Consider the following 18910-nt stretch of genomic DNA (forward strand, 5'->3'; position numbering starts at 1 on the left):
TCACACCTTGTACCCATGCAGGGAATCATGCCCTAATCTGTGGTGTGATAAGCAAACACTTTAACCACTAAGCTAAGCTACAGCAACACCCTATCATATCTTAAACACAGTAGATGAAACATCCCCCTTTATAACAATCCCAAGATGAACATCAAATTTCAGTTATGTTTCTGATTGTAGGTCTATGTACAGTGATGTACAAGATGGTTGTCTGTCACCAGTCTACAGTACCTGACAATATCTATAACCATGTTAACTATTGACTGCTGCCACCACTACTGGTACACAGTTGTCTGGGTAAGCTCAAACCCTTCAGTTATGTTACAATATCAATGGCAAACTGATAGGTATTTTGTCGCTTGCATCCAAAGTACTCCAATGTTCTTGATGTCCTTGGTTTGGTACCTCCTGATCTCTTGGCACAGATCAGGAGAGTAATGCAGAAGGCTGCAGTGTTGGGGTGCCTTCATATTCTCAGAAAAGTTCTTGGTGGGTTCGACTAGGCAGTGTTTCCTGGGAGGAGTCCCATTCGCTGTCTGCGCTGTGTGTAGAGGGGGCGAGGGCCCTGAGCTGTGCCAGGATCACTCAAACCCTCTCTGCTGCATATTTATCTTAATCTGTAAAACATAATAATAATAAGGGTCTGATGTACACATCTTCGCAGTGGGCCTAGACAGGGGAATTTTATTCCTTGAACATACATCACCCAGTTAGGGCTGACCCCCCAAAGCTGGTTTTCTACTGGGATCTTTTAATTCTGCAGCCCAGTCAGCCTTCCTCCAGTAGTCAAATCAACTTTACTGGAGATAGGACTTGCCCCAGGGGTAGGCACAGAACCCGATCATGAATATCTTGGTCAGAACATCTAAAATCCACACTACTTGAGTGTGCAAAGGCGACTGGATGGCCTGATAATCCATCCATCAATGGCAAGTCGCTGAAGCTGCATTGGGACAATGCCATGCCCATATATGCCTACCTGACAAAGCAAAATCTCCGAGATCAACTGCGGCGGCTATAACATCTCAGGCCTCGTGAGCAAGTTCAACCCACAACTGGTGTCTGTCAGGAACCTTTGCAAGAGCAAAATACTCAAGTGGCTGCTGACCCAAAACTTCTGATGGACGTCCGTGTCAACCTCTTTCCTCTTGTTGACGGAAACTCTTCCAACAAAATTGGCCTCGAAATTTTGGACCCTCATTCTTCCTCTTCTTCAGTTGCAGACCTTTCCGAAAATCCTGTTTGTATTTTGTTTAGTTCTATTTATGAGGAAAGTTGTGATTTACCTTAAGAGAAACGGAGGCCAATTAAACAACTAAACATGTCTTTTCCCAAAAATGAAATTGATATACTAAATGAAATTATATCACTAAAACTTTCTATGAACTGTTCATTACAAGAGGTCAATTGCTGCGTCTATGCTGCCATGCGACCCTTGGAGGAAATTCACACAGTTTCCAAAGAAAAGTCTTTTAACAATAAGAACAATACACCAAGGAAAAAACAGTTTCAAGTAAAAATTAACAGAAACTAGAAAATATATTTCCTGGATAGAACTGTGCCTGAAATTAAGATCATCAGGGAATCCCATGTCTAAATGACAAAAGGCAATTTGGAGAAAATTAAAATCACAAAACAAGACAACAAAAGAAAAGGTACTTATCCAAAAAGTCGATTCCCTTAAGGCAAAAATAAAAATTTGGACTCAAAGAAAGAAAAAATGGGAAAAGAAAAACAAATTTATCAAACAAAATAAACTCCCATGGATGCCAATGAAAGGTTCTGGAAACAGTTGTGGTCTAAACCTAGCGACTGTAACCTGGAGGCACCATGGGTCAGTGATTATCGCCATGCAATGCATGAAAAGGTAACTAGGTTGTTTGCTTGTTACATCGCACCAGATTGCCTGAGAAGTGTCTTTAAAAAGCCCAAATCTAATACAGCTCCAGGGCCTGATGGCATTTTAATACAGTATTGGAAACTGTTCCCCTGTGTCCAAACACCATTACTCCACTGTTTCAATTCTCTTGTGGACACAGGTGATGTTCCTCCATGGTTCTGCAAAGGTCGCACAATACTTCTCCGCAAGAAAGCAGACTTGACAGATCCCAAAAACTTCCGCCCTATCACATGTTTGAATACTCAATACAAATTATTCACAGGGTGTTTGACAAACCTTGTGTCATCCTACTGCTCCTCCAATGACATAATTTACAGGGAGCAGAAGGGGGCGAGAAAGGGATGTTGGGGGTGCAAAGATCAACTTCTTGTACAGAAAATGATCATGGAAGAGGCTAAACGTATCACCGCAACATCTCTATGTGCTGGATTGACTACAAAAAAGCACACGCCTCTGTACCTCACAAATGGATTCGGAAGTCTCTTCACTGTATTGACCTTCCTGAGCGACTGCTTGATTTACTCAAGTCTTTAGTGAGTTGCTGGTCAACTCAATTTGAAATACTCAAATACTCATAAGGGCATGTGCAGACTTCGGAGTCTATTCCATTCAGAAGTGGAATATTTCAGGGGCACTCCTTCAGTCCTTTGCATTTTTGTCTGTCGTTAAATCCCTTTAGTTTCCTGCTCAATAGGGAGGAGGGCTACCATCCCAGACCTCCTCAGCACAGATGACCCCAACACCTCTTACTCCTCTCTTCTCCAAGGATAAAACCGAGCTCCTTTCCAAAGGAGATACCAATTTGAAAGAACAGGTTCTCCTTGTCGAGTCCTTTTCTAATGGCATTGGCATGACATTTGGACTCAACAAATGTAATGCTCTTTTTTTGAAACGTGGCAAGGTAACTAATGATGGATCGGTCAAGTTACAAGAGGGCGGAGTTATTGAGCATCTTGTGGAAAATCAGGCATACACCTATTTTGGAATGAAAGTTCGAGACAAGCTCCAGAATGCCCAGACTCAAAATAAACTTCGGGCCAAGTATAAATCTCATTTAAAGAAAATCTGGAGTTCAGAGCTAAATGCTCAAGACAAGATCAAAGCCACCAATACTTTCACTGTGCCAGTCCTGTTCTATTCCTTTGGAGTAGCTGATAGGACCAAACAAGACATCCAGAGTCTTGACCGCCTGACCAGAAGGATCTTGTCTGATAACAGAGCACACCACCCTCGTTCCTCTCTTAATCGTTTATATATGCCAATCAATTCTGGAGGTCGGGGTTTGATTAATGTGGAGGCTCTTCATGATAGAATTTTATTGTGTACTTTTTCACATTTATTTATCAGATGATCCTTTATCAGATTGAGTGTGCCAGGATCACTCGAACCCTCTCTGCTGCATTCTATCCCAATCTGTAAAACATAATAATAATAATAATAATGTTAATTTTAGCGCCTAGAATCCAAGGCGATGTTGCTTTCTGGTGTTACATTATTACCCTGACGAAACTGTACTTTCAAAGCTGCTACTAAGTGCTTAAGTGTGACCGTATAGGTCCGTACATTCGCTTTTCAGGTAGCCATTTCAAACAGCTGGGTGGACAGAGTGCAATGTGGATGAAGTGCCTTGCCCAGGGACATAATACAGTTTGAGACACAGGTCACAAATATTGGTGTCTCCATCGGGATTCAAACCTGTGCCTTTGGCGTGAGAGGCAAACATGATAACCACTACACCACTGTGCTCCACTCAGTCTACTATTGGACAATATGTATCCTTGTTGACAGCATGCAAATGAAACTGATGCAAAATTGATTTTGTGAAAGGTCAAGGTTGTAGCCTAGGTAAAAATGATACCATATTTGTGATTATATTATAACACAGGGACATCTTGTGAGATAATAGCTAAAGCTAACAGAAAATGAGCTTAACATAAAAAGGGTAAAGTTCTTAATTACGCAGTTTGTAACCAGAGAAACTGGGTTACACATTTTATGTGACATTACAGAAGTTCAAAAATCCCATCGCCCGCTGTCTGGGACAAGTCAGTTATCATTTCGAGCAATCAAATAATGGTATCTTACTTGGCCAACTAGATAATTTCCACTTATGGTTTGAAACTGCAAATAATCTTGGATTAAATTTCATATCAGCTCATAATGAAACTATTTAAGTTCACAATAATAACAAAGTCGAGCTAGTAGTAGAGAGTGAAATGTACCACTCTTCACTGAATAGTCCAGTAAACACTGTGTCATAAAATCAGGACAAGTTGAAAATTAGTCAGGACAAGTTACTTTCTTGAAGTCACTTGCCCTGTTGCAAGTGGCTTTTCAACATATTTTTTACCCCCAGCATTAGTACATATTGATGTGTTGAAAATTCAGCATACATGTGTGTTGTCGAAATATCTGCAAAAATAGTCAGGGCAAATCCACATTAACTGGTTTCTTGCATGCCAAGGGGACACTACTCTGAACAGCAAATTGGGCACCTTAGACAAGCAGGCCAAACATATCCCCTTCTACAACTACTACAAGCAGGGTGCCCAACATCATCTGCTCGCCCATTAGAACTGTCTGGCAAGGTCCTTCTAAACATCTGACTAAATTAATTTCTTATTTCTTTCTGTAATTGAGGAATGTCTTCCACACAGCTGTATACATCTGTCAACACAAGATGGCATCAACAGAATGTATGTTAATGTTTCCATTGCAACCTCATCAAGAATAACAATGTGGTTGTTTTATCATCATGATCATGTTAATGAAAGCTTACCAGATACTTTTTAGGATAAGAAACATATTACTAATCATGTTAATTAGGCCCTGCATACATTATTTTCATTATCATATCACAAATAGTTGAAATACTGACAGGAATAAAGCAAAGACATCTTGCACAAGTATTTGACTTACTGGCTCCAAATTCAGGTAACCACTTCAACAAGCTGGTGTTCACTGTTCATCAGCAGTCAATATCAGCCACATGTGTACAAACAGTATCCTGATCTTCAACTTGATCAAAAATAGATGCAATAAAACCCTCTAGACTGACATTTGTCCCCTGCACTGTGAAAAAAAATCATGGCATTTGATTGCAACCCCTTGCACCAACATGGCCTCTGTGAGATTTATACACTATACTGATATTTGACTGCCAGACCTGGGTGGGAAAAAAACACTACTTTCTTTAAAGACTCCAGCATGAGCTAACACGGAGTTGTTCAAACATACAAATAGTCAAAGCCTTTCACCTTCTGAAGATTGTACAATGCCCAAGTTTGTTTGTGACCCTACAACAAGGGCTGTACAACTACCAAAGATTGTTAAAAGTGACGCAGGCCCTAACAGTGCACAGACTTACTGAAGAAAAAGAAAACTTTCAGCAAACTATACACATCTAATGATCTATTGAAAGAGAACTTCTATTACTACATTATAGGTTATTTCAAATTTGTCCAGGATATGTACATAGCTAACATGGCTAAGCTGTTGATGAAAGAGATTTGGCATGTGCACATCTTGCAGTATATGTTTCTTAAGTAAATAAACCATTCACATCAGCAAGTCAAATATCATGCTACTTGTTCAGAAGTGAGTCGATCAAACAGATAATTCTACATTTTCAAAGCAATATTTGAACAGCTTCATGAACCTTGTGAACACAGATGAAGAAATCCCATCCTTGTAATTTGAGCCTTGGTACAAACAGTCAAACACTATTCAGTCCAAGCTGAAAGTTCCGAAGTTAAGCAAGGACCATAGAAGGAATATGCAACGAACAAGAGTGAATGAGGGAGTTAAGTTTACACCACTTTTGCCATATGTCAACAATACCACGGCGGGGTGAGAGAGGTTAGTCTTATGCTGCACTCAGCACTACTCCAGCTACATGGCGGCATCAAAATTGAGTCTGAACCGGACAATCCAGTGATCAACAGCATAAGCATCAATCTGCGCAATTGGGAACTGGCCTATTCTACCCTGGACCTTCACGGATCATCGTAGCAGGGGCCAAGAACACAAGAAATGGGCTTTACACATTATGCCCATGCAGAGGTTTGAACCCAGGTCTTCAGCGTAATGAACAGGCACTTCAACCACATGGCTACCACAGCACTCCTGCAGGAAACCAACTTTTACTTTGAAGCAAACGCATGTTTGAATGTTTAAATGTTTGATACATCAAATATCGATACAAGAGTGTTTGGCTTCATGAGAAACAAGGAATGAAGACTGAATAATGTATATTTGCAAGTAACAGGCAAAGAACAGGTTCCACATGTTTGTCAACCATCTTAAAAGGAGCTCACTGCAGAATATCACAACATATTTGACATAATAACCTTTGGCACTGATGTGCTTGTTGACAAATTCACTTTCATCATTGTCAGTTTACCTCTGGTTTTAATCAGACCATTCTTGTCATGACATTAACCATGCTACCATGTAATACATAACATTATGTTACCCTCTTCAAGTTTTACAGGTTTAGCTTACACTAGTTACAACGGTTACAACTCCAAATATTTATCTTATTTTATGTAATAAGCAACAAGTCAGTGTTAATGATAGCTGGATCAGCACTAACAGCAAGTGTGTAAAAGAAGGGAGGTCACTATGACAAAAGACAAGTATACAGAAGTGAAACTAAATAAATATTGACAGTGAAATGCCAGTCAACATGATTAAATATTCAGCTGGCAAAATTAGGTGACTACTAACCAGCTAACAGGTTGGTCAATTCCAGGAGCCCACACTGCTAGCTGCTAGTATAAGCATGATAAGTGTCATCATCATCTCCCTCCACTATGTAATACTGTTGCTATAAGAAGGAAGCTAACAACAAGAAGAGAGGCAAAACAGTAACATTACTGACAACAAACAAAGGGTAGAGATTGCATGTTGGATTTATCACTTAGTTCATTTTGAGGAATGTGATAAGAGTAACGGTTAAAATTCCTGAGACATAAATAAAACAAGCCTTAGTTTCCAGTTTTAAACTGCACTTGGCAGTCATGAGCATTACTCCAGCTTTTTGAAAGTGATATGAAATGATCAAGTGTAGTTCAGACTATCCATTCCATCAAGCATGTTGACACATTATACATACCCTTATATAAATATATAAATTATATTAAATTAAGGTGAAATTCAATAGTGTGCAGTAGTACATATACACTTATATACACAAATACCCTTTAAATATCTATATCAAAAATGTGTATGGTGAAGTTTGTATCTTTCATCTGCAGAGACACTTGATTGTGAATAAAAGGGCTTTGGACATTAGAGTTGACAGCGAACAGCTTTCAAGATTATTTTATTTTTATTTCATTACCAAGCAATGAAACTTGACTTCTGAGTTTACAGTGTGATAAAAAGATCATGGTCCATGTGCAAGCAATCTGGGAATAGTGCTTCACTTTACATGATATGCTTTTTTCCCTTGTTTTAAACAGCCAAACGTTAATGACTGAACTAGCCACATAAGCTTGAAGCTAAATGACTTATCACTCTTTACCCAAGGAGCTGTCACAAAAAATAAATGCTAGATTACCCACCATCATCATACTACTTACATTTGCTACATTTGCTCAGTAGGCATGTCTCTCAAGTAAAGACAAAACTGATACAAATGTACATATATCCTTCAATTTATAATTTAATGTATTTGGCACACAGAGGTGACATAGCTATAGCACAAACCCTGAGTCGCATTATAAGATGTTGTCAGCTACATTCAGCTACATGTATCAGTGCATGGAGTCATCCCACAGATGACATCCTTACCCTGACAAGGTTAACCTCTTTGGTCATGTGGACAAGGCGTCCGACATCTGATAAGAAAGTCTCTCGTTCGAATCCCAGCATGTGATTCAGATATTGTTTTGACTACTACATACAGCAGGCACAGATATACAACAAAGATCTTTCAACATTTCACCGCCTTTCAAAACTGAAGATTTTAATTTTCTAAATAGCAGTTGTCATATTGCATGAGATTACATTCCAGGGTGCTACAGGAAACGATCATATATAGTGCTCTATATATGGTAATTCTGTAATGCAAAACATACACTCATACAAAACAGCAAAGCAAAATCATTTTGGATTTGAGAAACATGCACATATCTACATAAGAAACCCCAGTACCATCTGGTAATTCTGATTTTGGCTAGAGTGCAGTTTACCGGGCGCACTACTCGGGAACTGTTGAGCGCTTGCTAATGAGTGCGCTGCTGTATCCTTAGCCCTTGGGGACCCCAATTCTAGATCCTTAGGGTTAGTGAGTAAAGGTTAAGGTTGGCTTACTTTTGGTGCGAGTATATCCATCCGAAAAAAGTCGGAAAAAGTGCGCCAAAGTGCATTACTCCCCTGATTTTGTTTAGGGTACAATCTTCATGCAAAAAAATACTTGGTACCCAAATGATACATGGTGCTCTGTATGCTTTAATTCTGTACTGCACAAGATGTACTCATACAAACCAGCAAGGCAAAGTCATTTTGGATTTGAGAAACATACACATATCTGCTCAAGAGACCCCAGTACCATTTTAGAACTCTGGATTTGCTACATTATTCACATAAAAAAAATACTTGGCACCTCAATTATCACAGTAGGATAAAGCTATCGGCCGAAGGAAACCTACAGTGGCCCATAGATAGACTAGGAACACGATTAACATGATTAAAGCAGCTTGAACCACGACCTACGGTAGGAGCCAATTAGTGCAGATGGTACACTACAGTCATATCAGATAATGGGAGAAATGATGATATTGTAATTTACAGAGAAAATATGTATAATGTTCACGGAGTCTTTGAATGCTAAAACCATTTCAAGTTTCAAACGCAAACCTCATAGTTCTCAGTGTCACTTTCGCTAACGTGCTGCATCGGAATAATTACACAATCCACCTCCAAAGCACAGGAAATACAATGTCAATTCAACCTACGGTGCCATCTAGCAAAAATAGTCCATGCTCACTTATGCAAAGACAATGCCATATATCCTGTCAAGGTTCCTTGCATCTTTGTTTATATCAGCAGGCACAAGTCCAGCTTTTGGAGTAGCAGACAGCGACAGCGAATATCGAGCTCAGAAATTACTCACCTTCAACAAGCCATCAATGTCAGTATAACGTGCCACAAACCAAGAATAACATATTTCCAAATGCACAATTAATCTTGCCTGGACATATTTTCAACATTTGGTGGATTTTTGTCTATGTTGATTTTTCAAAATCTGACATCCGGTTAGAGATGCGCATTAGTAATCGCGCAGAGATATAAATACTGAAATGGTAGGGGAACGAAATACAGTCACTTCACCATCACTCTAGTGTCATCAATTCAACATTTTTAAGAAATCAAGCGAAACAAGATTGTTTTACCATGGAGCCTATATCGTTGTAGAGTATCCCTGATTTTACAAACAAAATACGACTATATAAAGCACTTCACAAGATTTGTTGATGCGTGCATTAATAAATGCAAAGACCCTAGATTGGTCATACTTCATTTAAAAGGGCTAGTATATCCGCTATTGTATAATGAAATGCTCTGTTCATTACATTATCGCTGCCCCGCATTACCTCATACTCTAATGCCATCTCTCTACAGGTCTGAGCAGTTCAGTGTTGATAACTGATGTTTTTTCATCATCACTCATCATGTTTACTATATATAACATCTCATTCTATTCAATAACCTAATTAATTAACCTTTACGACACTTGTCGGGAACAGCCAGGCTGCACATCACATCTTATGGCATCCCAAATCGCCAAATTCTGAGTAAGTAAAACCTTGTGCCATGTCCATCTCTGAGTCATAAATTTAAAGAACATGAATTGTGACTTTTGACGCCTCCTGCTACAAAAGCTGGAGTGAATAGACCACCAACCTCAATATTAATTTTCTTTATTTCTTGTCTGAAATCAAAGGTCTTTTCTAGAGATTGAAGCTAGTCAGGTAATCTTCATTTGTAGTGTAAATCAAGAGTTGACGAAAAGTATACTCACGGCACAATTGCTCTCATGTTAAATCAAGCTGCGATTGCCATGGAAACATGATTTTCTATTTTCTATAGATTGGGGAAGCAAAAGAAGTGTGGCAGCGGTGGGATTCGAACCCACGCCTCCGAAGAGACTGGTGTCTTAAACAAGCGCCTCAGACCGCTCGGCCACGCTACCCGTACATAAGTAATCCCTGATTCTATTCAATTGCTTCCCATAACCTCTTTACCTGAAAAGCTGCGACTGCCATGGAGACTTGATTTTCTATTTTCTATAGATTGGGGAAGCAAAAGAAGTGTGTAACACCGGATTCTATTCAACTGTTTCCCATAACGTCTACGTTACTTGTCGGGAACAGCCAGGCTGCACATCACATCTTATGGCATCCACATTCGGCAAATTCTCAGTACTTGAAACCTTGTGCCATGTCCATGCCTGAGCCCCCAAATGTTCAGCACATGAATTGTGCCTTTTGACGTCTCCTGCCACAAAAGCTGGAGTAAATAGACCACCAACCTCAATATTAATTTTCTTTATTTCTTGTCTGAAATCAAAGGTCTTTTCTTGGGATTGAAGCTTGTCAGGTAATCTTCATTTGTAGTGTAAATCAAGAGTTGACGAAAAGTATATTCACGGTACAATTGCTCTCATGATAGCCCAAGCTGCGATTGCCATGGAGACATGATTTTCTATAGATTATGGAAGCAAAAGAGGTGTGGCAGCGGTGGGATTCGAACCCACGCCTCCGAAGAGACTGGTGCCTTAAACCAGCGCCTTAGACCGCTCGGCCACGCTACCCGTACATTAGTAACACCGGATTCTATTCAACTGTTTCCCATAACGTCTACGTTACTTGTCGGGAACAGCCAGGCTGCACATCACATCTTATGGCATCCACATTCGGCAAATTCTCAGTACTTGAAACCTTGTGCCATGTCCATGCCTGAGTCCCCAAATGTTCAGCACATGAATTGTGCCTTTTGACGTCTCCTGCCACAAAAGCTGGAGTAAATAGACCACCAACCTCAATATTAATTTTCTTTATTTCCTGTCTGAAATCAAAGGTCTTTTCTTGGGATTGAAGCTTGTCAGGTAATCTTCATTTGTAGTGTAAATCAAGAGTTGACGAAAAGTATATTCACGGTACAATTGCTCTCATGATAGCCCAAGCTGCGATTGCCATGGAGACATGATTTTCTATAGATTAAGGAAGCAAAAGAGGTGTGGCAGCGGTGGGATTCGAACCCACGCCTCCGAAGAGACTGGTGCCTTAAACCGCTCGGCCACGCTACCCGTACATTAGTAACACCGGATTCTATTCAACTGTTTCCCATAACGTCTACGTTACTTGTCGGGAACAGCCAGGCTGCACATCACCTCTTATGGCATCCACATTCGGCAAATTCTCAGTACTTGAAACCTTGTGCCATGTCCAAATGTTCAGCACATGAATTGTGCCTTTTGACGTCTCCTGCCACAAAAGCTGGAGTAAATAGACCACCAACCTCAATATTAATTTTCTTTATTTCCTGTCTGAAATCAAAGGTCTTTTCTTGGGATTGAAGCTTGTCAGGTAATCTTCATTTGTAGTGTAAATCAAGAGTTGACGAAAAGTATATTCACGGTACAATTGCTCTCATGATAGCCCAAGCTGCGATTGCCATGGAGACATGATTTTCTATAGATTAAGGAAGCAAAAGAGGTGTGGCAGCGGTGGGATTCGAACCCACGCCTCCGAAGAGACTGGTGCCTTAAACCGCTCGGCCACGCTACCCGTACATTAGTAACACCGGATTCTATTCAACTGTTTCCCATAACGTCTACGTTACTTGTCGGGAACAGCCAGGCTGCACATCAACTCTTATGGCATCCACATTCGGCAAATTCTCAGTACTTGAAACCTTGTGCCATGTCCATGCCTGAGCCCCCAAATGTTCAGCACATGAATTGTGCCTTTTGACGTCTCCTGCCACAAAAGCTGGAGTAAATAGACCACCAACCTCAATATTAATTTTCTTTCTTTCTTGTCTGAAATCAAAGGTCTTTTCTTAGGATTGAAGCTTGTCAGGTAATCTTCATTTGTAGTGTAAATCAAGAGTTGACGAAAAGTATATTCACGGTACAATTGCTCTCATGATAGCCCAAGCTGCGATTACCATGGAGACATGATTTTCTATAGATTAAGGAAGCAAAAGAGGTGTGGCAGCGGTGGGATTCGAACCCACGCCTCCGAAGAGACTGGTGCCTTAAACCAGCGCCTTAGACCGCTCGGCCACGCTACCCGTACATTAGTAACACCGGATTCTATTCAACTGTTTCCCATAACGTCTACGTTACTTGTCGGGAACAGCCAGGCTGCATATCAACTCTTATGGCATCCACATTCGGCAAATTCTCAGTACTTGAAACCTTGTGCCATGTCCATGCCTGAGCCCCCAAATGTTCAGCACATGAATTGTGCCTTTTGACGTCTCCTGCCACAAAAGCTGGAGTAAATAGACCACCAACCTCAATATTAATTTTCTTTATTTCCTGTCTGAAATCAAAGGTCTTTTCTTGGGATTGAAGCTTGTCAGGTAATCTTCATTTGTAGTGTAAATCAAGAGTTGACGAAAAGTATATTCACGGTACAATTGCTCTCATGATAGCCCAAGCTGCGATTGCCATGGAGACATGATTTTCTATAGATTAAGGAAGCAAAAGAAGTGTGGCAGCGGTGGGATTCGAACCCACGCCTCCGAAGAGACTGGTGCCTTAAACCAGCGCCTTAGACCGCTCGGCCACGCTACCCGTACATTAGAAGCACCGGATTCTATTCAACTGTTTCCCATAACGTCTACGTTACTTGTCGGGAACAGCCAGACTGCACATCAACTCTTATGGCATCCACATTCGGCAAATTCTCAGTACTTGAAACCTTGTGCCATGTCCATGCCTGAGCCCCCAAATGTTCAGCACATGAATTGTGCCTTTTGACGTCTCCTGCCACAAAAGCTGGAGTAAATAGACCACCAACCTCAATATTTATTTTCTTTATTTCTTGTCTGAAATCAAAGGTCTTTTCTTGGGATTGAAGCTTGTCAGGTAATCTTCATTTGTAGTGTAAATCAAGAGTTGACGAAAAGTATATTCACGGTACAATTGCTCTCATGATAGCCCAAGCTGCGATTGCCATGGAGACATGATTTTCTATAGATTAAGGAAGCAAAAGAAGTGTGGCAGCGGTGGGATTCGAACCCACGCCTCCGAAGAGACTGGTGCCTTAAACCAGCGCCTTAGACCGCTCGGCCACGCTACCCGTACATTAGAAGCACCGGATTCTATTCAACTGTTTCCCATAACGTCTACGTTACTTGTCGGGAACAGCCAGACTGCACATCAACTCTTATGGCATCCACATTCGGCAAATTCTCAGTACTTGAAACCTTGTGCCATGTCCATGCCTGAGCCCCCAAATGTTCAGCACATGAATTGTGCCTTTTGACGTCTCCTGCCACAAAAGCTGGAGTAAATAGACCACCAACCTCAATATTAATTTTCTTTATTTCTTGTCTGAAATCAAAGGTCTTTTCTTGGGATTGAAGCTTGTCAGGTAATCTTCATTTGTAGTGTAAATCAAGAGTTGACGAAAAGTATATTCACGGTACAATTGCTCTCATGATAGCCCAAGCTGCGATTGCCATGGAGACATGATTTTCTATAGATTAAGGAAGCAAAAGAAGTGTGGCAGCGGTGGGATTCGAACCCACGCCTCCGAAGAGACTGGTGCCTTAAACCAGCGCCTTAGACCGCTCGGCCACGCTACCCGTACATTAGTAGCACCGGATTCTATTCAACTGTTTCCCATAACGTCTACGTTACTTGTCGGGAACAGCCAGACTGCACATCAACTCCTATGGCATCCACATTCGGCAAATTCTCAGTACTTGAAACCTTGTGCCATGTCCATGCCTGAGCCCCCAAATGTTCAGCACATGAATTGTGCCTTTTGACGTCTCCTGCCACAAAAGCTGGAGTAAATAGACCACCAACCTCAATATTAATATTCTTTATTTCCTGTCTGAAATCAAAGGTCTTTTCTTGGGATTGAAGCTTGTCAGGTAATCTTCATTTGTAGTGTAAATCAAGAGTTGACGAAAAGTATATTCACGGCACAATTGCTCTCATGATAGCCCAAGCTGCGATTGCCATGGAGACATGATTTTCTATAGATTAAGGAAGCAAAAGAAGTGTGGCAGCGGTGGGATTCGAACCCACGCCTCCGAAGAGACTGGTGCCTTAAACCAGCGCCTTAGACCGCTCGGCCACGCTACCCGTACATTAGAAGCACCGGATTCTATTCAACTGTTTCCCATAACGTCTACGTTACTTGTCGGGAACAGCCAGACTGCACATCAACTCTTATGGCATCCACATTCGGCAAATTCTCAGTACTTGAAACCTTGTGCCATGTCCATGCCTGAGCCCCCAAATGTTCAGCACATGAATTGTGCCTTTTGACGTCTCCTGCCACAAAAGCTGGAGTAAATAGACCACCAACCTCAATATTAATTTTCTTTATTTCTTGTCTGAAATCAAAGGTCTTTTCTTGGGATTGAAGCTTGTCAGGTAATCTTCATTTGTAGTGTAAATCAAGAGTTGACGAAAAGCATATTCACGGTACAATTGCTCTCATGATAGCCCAAGCTGCGATTGCCATGGAGACATGATTTTCTATAGATTAAGGAAGCAAAAGAAGTGTGGCAGCGGTGGGATTCGAACCCACGCCTCCGAAGAGACTGGTGCCTTAAACCGCTCGGCCACGCTACCCGTACATTAGTAACACCGGATTCTATTCAACTGTTTCCCATAACGTCTACGTTACTTGTCGGGAACAGCCAGGCTGCACATCAACTCTTATGGCATCCACATTCGGCAAATTCTCAGTACTTGAAACCTTGTGCCATGTCCATGCCTGAGCCCCCAAATGTTCAGCACATGAATTGTGCCTTTTGACGTCTCCTGCCACAAAAGCTGGAGTAAATAGACCACCAACCTCAATATTAATTTTCTTTCTTTCTTGTCTGAAATCAAAGGTCTTTTCTTAGGATTGAAGCTTGTCAGGTAATCTTCATTTGTAGTGTAAATCAAGAGTTGACGAAAAGTATATTCACGGTACAATTGCTCTCATGATAGCCCAAGCTGCGATTACCATGGAGACATGATTTTCTATAGATTAAGGAAGCAAAAGAGGTGTGGCAGCGGTGGGATTCGAACCCACGCCTCCGAAGAGACTGGTGCCTTAAACCAGCGCCTTAGACCGCTCGGCCACGCTACCCGTACATTAGTAACACCGGATTCTATTCAACTGTTTCCCATAACGTCTACGTTACTTGTCGGGAACAGCCAGGCTGCATATCAACTCTTATGGCATCCACATTCGGCAAATTCTCAGTACTTGAAACCTTGTGCCATGTCCATGCCTGAGCCCCCAAATGTTCAGCACATGCATTGTGCCTTTTGACGTCTCCTGCCACAAAAGCTGGAGTAAATAGACCACCAACCTCAATATTAATTTTCTTTATTTCCTGTCTGAAATCAAAGGTCTTTTCTTGGGATTGAAGCTTGTCAGGTAATCTTCATTTGTAGTGTAAATCAAGAGTTGACGAAAAGTATATTCACGGTACAATTGCTCTCATGATAGCCCAAGCTGCGATTGCCATGGAGACATGATTTTCTATAGATTAAGGAAGCAAAAGAAGTGTGGCAGCGGTGGGATTCGAACCCACGCCTCCGAAGAGACTGGTGCCTTAAACCAGCGCCTTAGACCGCTCGGCCACGCTACCCGTACATTAGAAGCACCGGATTCTATTCAACTGTTTCCCATAACGTCTACGTTACTTGTCGGGAACAGCCAGACTGCACATCAACTCTTATGGCATCCACATTCGGCAAATTCTCAGTACTTGAAACCTTGTGCCATGTCCATGCCTGAGCCCCCAAATGTTCAGCACATGAATTGTGCCTTTTGACGTCTCCTGCCACAAAAGCTGGAGTAAATAGACCACCAACCTCAATATTAATTTTCTTTATTTCTTGTCTGAAATCAAAGGTCTTTTCTTGGGATTGAAGCTTGTCAGGTAATCTTCATTTGTAGTGTAAATCAAGAGTTGACGAAAAGTATATTCACGGTACAATTGCTCTCATGATAGCCCAAGCTGCGATTGCCATGGAGACATGATTTTCTATAGATTAAGGAAGCAAAAGAGGTGTGGCAGCGGTGGGATTCGAACCCACGCCTCCGAAGAGACTGGTGCCTTAAACCAGCGCCTTAGACCGCTCGGCCACGCTACCCGTACATTAGTAGCACCGGATTCTATTCAACTGTTTCCCATAACGTCTACGTTACTTGTCGGGAACAGCCAGACTGCACATCAACTCTTATGGCATCCACATTCGGCAAATTCTCAGTACTTGAAACCTTGTGCCATGTCCATGCCTGAGCCCCCAAATGTTCAGCACATGAATTGTGCCTTTTGACGTCTCCTGCCACAAAAGCTGGAGTAAATAGACCACCAACCTCAATATTAATATTCTTTATTTCCTGTCTGAAATCAAAGGTCTTTTCTTGGGATTGAAGCTTGTCAGGTAATCTTCATTTGTAGTGTAAATCAAGAGTTGACGAAAAGTATATTCACGGCACAATTGCTCTCATGATAGCCCAAGCTGCGATTGCCATGGAGACATGATTTTCTATAGATTAAGGAAGCAAAAGAAGTGTGGCAGCGGTGGGATTCGAACCCACGCCTCCGAAGAGACTGGTGCCTTAAACCAGCGCCTTAGACCGCTCGGCCACGCTACCCGTACATTAGAAGCACCGGATTCTATTCAACTGTTTCCCATAACGTCTACGTTACTTGTCGGGAACAGCCAGACTGCACATCAACTCTTATGGCATCCACATTCGGCAAATTCTCAGTACTTGAAACCTTGTGCCATGTCCATGCCTGAGCCCCCAAATGTTCAGCACATGAATTGTGCCTTTTGACGTCTCCTGCCACAAAAGCTGGAGTAAATAGACCACCAACCTCAATATTAATTTTCTTTATTTCTTGTCTGAAATCAAAGGTCTTTTCTTGGGATTGAAGCTTGTCAGGTAATCTTCATTTGTAGTGTAAATCAAGAGTTGACGAAAAGCATATTCACGGTACAATTGCTCTCATGATAGCCCAAGCTGCGATTGCCATGGAGACATGATTTTCTATAGATTAAGGAAGCAAAAGAAGTGTGGCAGCGGTGGGATTCGAACCCACGCCTCCAAAGAGACTGGTGCCTTAAACCGCTCGGCCACGCTACCCGTACATTAGTAACACCGGATTCTATTCAACTGTTTCCCATAACGTCTACGTTACTTGTCGGGAACAGCCAGGCTGCACATCAACTCTTATGGCATCCACATTCGGCAAATTCTCAGTACTTGAAACCTTGTGCCATGTCCATGCCTGAGCCCCCAAATGTTCAGCACATGAATTGTGCCTTTTGACGTCTCCTGCCACAAAAGCTGGAGTAAATAGACCACCAACCTCAATATTAATTTTCTTTCTTTCTTGTCTGAAATCAAAGGTCTTTTCTTAGGATTGAAGCTTGTCAGGTAATCTTCATTTGTAGTGTAAATCAAGAGTTGACGAAAAGTATATTCACGGTACAATTGCTCTCATGATAGCCCAAGCTGCGATTACCATGGAGACATGATTTTCTATAGATTAAGGAAGCAAAAGAGGTGTGGCAGCGGTGGGATTCGAACCCACGCCTCCGAAGAGACTGGTGCCTTAAACCAGCGCCTTAGACCGCTCGGCCACGCTACCCGTACATTAGTAACACCGGATTCTATTCAACTGTTTCCCATAACGTCTACGTTACTTGTCGGGAACAGCCAGGCTGCATATCAACTCTTATGGCATCCACATTCGGCAAATTCTCAGTACTTGAAACCTTGTGCCATGTCCATGCCTGAGCCCCCAAATGTTCAGCACATGAATTGTGCCTTTTGACGTCTCCTGCCACAAAAGCTGGAGTAAATAGACCACCAACCTCAATATTAATTTTCTTTATTTCTTGTCTGAAATCAAAGGTCTTTTCTTGGGATTGAAGCTTGTCAGGTAATCTTCATTTGTAGTGTAAATCAAGAGTTGACGAAAAGTATATTCACGGTACAATTGCTCTCATGATAGCCCAAGCTGCGATTGCCATGGAGACATGATTTTCTATAGATTAAGGAAGCAAAAGAAGTGTGGCAGCGGTGGGATTCGAACCCACGCCTCCGAAGAGACTGGTGCCTTAAACCAGCGCCTTAGACCGCTCGGCCACGCTACCCGTACATTAGAAGCACCGGATTCTATTCAACTGTTTCCCATAACGTCTACGTTACTTGTCGGGAACAGCCAGACTGCACATCAACTCTTATGGCATCCACATTCGGCAAATTCTCAGTACTTGAAACCTTGTGCCATGTCCATGCCTGAGCCCCCAAATGTTCAGCACATGAATTGTGCCTTTTGACGTCTCCTGCCACAAAAGCTGGAGTAAATAGACCACCAACCTCAATATTAATTTTCTTTATTTCTTGTCTGAAATCAAAGGTCTTTTCTTGGGATTGAAGCTTGTCAGGTAATCTTCATTTGTAGTGTAAATCAAGAGTTGACGAAAAGTATATTCACGGTACAATTGCTCTCATGATAGCCCAAGCTGCGATTGCCATGGAGACATGATTTTCTATAGATTAAGGAAGCAAAAGAAGTGTGGCAGCGGTGGGATTCGAACCCACGCCTCCGAAGAGACTGGTGCCTTAAACCAGCGCCTTAGACCGCTCGGCCACGCTACCCGTACATTAGAAGCACCGGATTCTATTCAACTGTTTCCCATAACGTCTACGTTACTTGTCGGGAACAGCCAGACTGCACATCAACTCTTATGGCATCCACATTCGGCAAATTCTCAGTACTTGAAAC

The 18910-nt window shown here is 41.8% G+C and overlaps 1 protein-coding gene and 14 non-coding genes across 15 annotated transcripts in view; all 15 read right to left on the minus strand.

The window, feature by feature from the left end:
• The window catches only part of LOC137296728 (cytospin-A-like), a 40774-nt gene extending 31513 nt beyond the window's left edge, over positions 1–9261 (minus strand). Inside the window, exon 1 of the mRNA XM_067828589.1 lies at positions 9021–9261. The gene's annotated coding sequence lies outside the window, so the exon portion shown is untranslated. The remainder of the gene's footprint in view (positions 1–9020) is intronic.
• A 1378-nt stretch (positions 9262–10639) lies between these two features.
• Trnal-aag (transfer RNA leucine (anticodon AAG)) lies at positions 10640–10721 on the minus strand. Its single transcript has one exon. It is a non-coding gene; the product is annotated as a tRNA-Leu (tRNA).
• A 1402-nt stretch (positions 10722–12123) lies between these two features.
• Trnal-aag (transfer RNA leucine (anticodon AAG)) lies at positions 12124–12205 on the minus strand. The gene has a single exon. It is a non-coding gene; the product is annotated as a tRNA-Leu (tRNA).
• A 426-nt stretch (positions 12206–12631) lies between these two features.
• On the minus strand, positions 12632–12713 carry Trnal-aag (transfer RNA leucine (anticodon AAG)). Its single transcript has one exon. It is a non-coding gene; the product is annotated as a tRNA-Leu (tRNA).
• A 426-nt stretch (positions 12714–13139) lies between these two features.
• On the minus strand, positions 13140–13221 carry Trnal-aag (transfer RNA leucine (anticodon AAG)). Its single transcript has one exon. It is a non-coding gene; the product is annotated as a tRNA-Leu (tRNA).
• Positions 13222–13647: 426 nt separating this feature from the next.
• Positions 13648–13729, minus strand: Trnal-aag (transfer RNA leucine (anticodon AAG)). The gene has a single exon. It is a non-coding gene; the product is annotated as a tRNA-Leu (tRNA).
• A 426-nt stretch (positions 13730–14155) lies between these two features.
• On the minus strand, positions 14156–14237 carry Trnal-aag (transfer RNA leucine (anticodon AAG)). The gene has a single exon. It is a non-coding gene; the product is annotated as a tRNA-Leu (tRNA).
• Positions 14238–15158: 921 nt separating this feature from the next.
• Trnal-aag (transfer RNA leucine (anticodon AAG)) lies at positions 15159–15240 on the minus strand. The gene has a single exon. It is a non-coding gene; the product is annotated as a tRNA-Leu (tRNA).
• Positions 15241–15666: 426 nt separating this feature from the next.
• Trnal-aag (transfer RNA leucine (anticodon AAG)) lies at positions 15667–15748 on the minus strand. The gene has a single exon. It is a non-coding gene; the product is annotated as a tRNA-Leu (tRNA).
• A 426-nt stretch (positions 15749–16174) lies between these two features.
• Positions 16175–16256, minus strand: Trnal-aag (transfer RNA leucine (anticodon AAG)). Its single transcript has one exon. It is a non-coding gene; the product is annotated as a tRNA-Leu (tRNA).
• Positions 16257–16682: 426 nt separating this feature from the next.
• Trnal-aag (transfer RNA leucine (anticodon AAG)) lies at positions 16683–16764 on the minus strand. Its single transcript has one exon. It is a non-coding gene; the product is annotated as a tRNA-Leu (tRNA).
• A 426-nt stretch (positions 16765–17190) lies between these two features.
• Trnae-cuc (transfer RNA glutamic acid (anticodon CUC)) lies at positions 17191–17259 on the minus strand. Its single transcript has one exon. It is a non-coding gene; the product is annotated as a tRNA-Glu (tRNA).
• A 426-nt stretch (positions 17260–17685) lies between these two features.
• Trnal-aag (transfer RNA leucine (anticodon AAG)) lies at positions 17686–17767 on the minus strand. Its single transcript has one exon. It is a non-coding gene; the product is annotated as a tRNA-Leu (tRNA).
• A 426-nt stretch (positions 17768–18193) lies between these two features.
• On the minus strand, positions 18194–18275 carry Trnal-aag (transfer RNA leucine (anticodon AAG)). Its single transcript has one exon. It is a non-coding gene; the product is annotated as a tRNA-Leu (tRNA).
• A 426-nt stretch (positions 18276–18701) lies between these two features.
• On the minus strand, positions 18702–18783 carry Trnal-aag (transfer RNA leucine (anticodon AAG)). Its single transcript has one exon. It is a non-coding gene; the product is annotated as a tRNA-Leu (tRNA).
• Positions 18784–18910: the final 127 nt, after the last annotated feature.

Source organism: Haliotis asinina, chromosome 1 (genome assembly GCF_037392515.1).
Source record: "Haliotis asinina isolate JCU_RB_2024 chromosome 1, JCU_Hal_asi_v2, whole genome shotgun sequence".
Taxonomy (NCBI): domain Eukaryota; kingdom Metazoa; phylum Mollusca; class Gastropoda; order Lepetellida; family Haliotidae; genus Haliotis; species Haliotis asinina.